At 41.5% G+C, this 1943-nt stretch overlaps 1 protein-coding gene across 1 annotated transcript in view; it reads right to left on the bottom strand.

The window, feature by feature from the left end:
• The window catches only part of LOC101862029 (ATP-dependent RNA helicase DEAH12, chloroplastic), a gene marked incomplete at its 3' end in the record, with an annotated part of 17886 nt that extends 16381 nt beyond the window's left edge, over positions 1 to 1505 (bottom strand). The window contains 1 exon segment of the mRNA XM_013081218.2: positions 902 to 1505.
• Positions 1506 to 1943: the final 438 nt, after the last annotated feature.

The raw sequence follows: 1943 nt of genomic DNA, 5'->3' as shown, positions 1-1943 counted from the left end.
GTGTTCAGCGCATCAATATTTAGTAGAAAATAGACAACTGGTAGCTGAGTGTGAGACGGGAGGGAAAGTAAAAAAATACCTGAAAAATTAATCTAGACACTTCCAGTGCATATCACTATTACTTCCTGCTGTGCCACATTCATTCATACCATCGCTTTCATCCCACCTCACTCGTGATACACTATCAGGATCAACAGATAGATAGAGAGGGGCAAATGTGATATTGCAGCCAGCCTCACTTTCCTGCATCCCCCGACTTCTTTGTATTTTTTTCGTCTGTGTGTAGCTTTGCCCTAGGCTAGATCGTATGTCATTGTGCGCGGCTGTGTGCATCTCTCTCCTTCCTCTCCGCATGTGTGTGTGTGTGTGTGTGTGAGTGTGTGTGTGTGTGTGTGTGTATGTGTGTGTCTCCATCACTTGCGTTGTTTGTGTTTCTCTTACACATTCGACTGCTGAGGTGTAGACTGTGTTCAAACTTCGATAGGTCATCATGTAAGTATTGTACTGTCTTTAAATAAACGTGCCCGAAGCGGAAGTTACCGTGCTTAAACTTAAAGGAGTGTAATTTATATTATAATAAAAATTCGGTAGGGGAGCCGCAGTGCTTGAGTCCGAAACGTGTTTTAAGCCGGCGTGTTGACAGCCAGCACGGACTGCACAACAGTGGGTGGGGGGGGGTGTCAATTTTTACACACATAATCTAGATCTAGAGATCTAATTAATGAAAAACAATAAATAGGCCCAATAAGTTAGTTCCGGCTTCGATCGGTGTTGGGTCCACCAGTGATCACTGCACTGATATTTTATATTTAATTTCATGTGAATCTCAACTCGTTCTGACTCTACGTACAGTACACTTACACTAACAAGGTTTCAAATTAATCTCAAGCCTTGAACTTACACTTTCATCATTCTGTAAGACAATAAGTTGGCAGAGCTGAATCAACGTCAACATTCCATTTCACATTCTGCAACACAGTAGGCCTACATACATGGCTCCTTGAAGTTCATCTTGTCCCTTAATTCAGCAGTCTACTGTCAACACCTTTTTCAAGTCCTCCTCAAGGTGATTAAAAGTAGTTCTAAACTCCTTGGTCCTCCTCCACTGTGATGTTAGGCCTAACAAATTAATTATAATAACAGCACCGCAGCAACTGACTGCAAGCATATATTATGCCTGCGCCTAGACGGTCAGAGAGATCGTATAGGCCTGCGCTCAAGCACTGTAGGCCTACATAATAATATTATTAGCAAAGAGTCTATTTATATAGTATCAATAGGACAGGCCTGGGCCAGACGATAACAGCTTGGATCGATTCTTGAATTCTTGGAAAGTCTTCCGGTAGCAGGTAAAAAATTTACCCCCTAGGAAAAAAACTCCACATCCCCAAGGCAACACTGTCAAGGCGAAGAATTATACTGCATGATAAAAGCAGGTTTATGTGTGACCTTGTCTGATATCTCCGTAATCTAAACCTAGAAAAAGATAAATGCATCGGACTTTCTCCTTGCCAACTGTAGGTCGAGAAAATGATATCGCCAACGCCGTAGTAATTATTGCATAGAGACCAAATCATAATACGGTAAAGAATGGAAATGAAAAACAACAAATTAACACCAAAGTCTATGAGAATATATTGTATAGTCGTTTGCTTTCTTTCTAGTTTCTTCATTTAAAAATAATAATTTGTTATTATGGTAATATGAATGCCCTAACTGTGGCGTGGGACGGTGAACCGTGAAACCAAAAGCAAGACCCCGGTACATTTTAAATGGGTATCGTGTTGATAATCTGTACCGTATCATGTGGCCAGGTCCTTGAGGCAAGGCGAACTGAAACTGAAACTGCAACCGAAAACGAAAACATTTCCACTCAGTCCCACTTAAACTTTACTTTTGCTTTGCAGGGGGGAGGGGGCGGAGGGGATTAATCCATTTGAGCT

Source organism: Aplysia californica, unplaced genomic scaffold (assembly GCF_000002075.1).
Source record: "Aplysia californica isolate F4 #8 unplaced genomic scaffold, AplCal3.0 scaffold00121, whole genome shotgun sequence".
Lineage (NCBI taxonomy): Eukaryota > Metazoa > Mollusca > Gastropoda > Aplysiida > Aplysiidae > Aplysia > Aplysia californica.
Note: the sequence above shows the minus strand (reverse complement) of the source record. Positions and strands in the feature narration are given on the sequence as shown.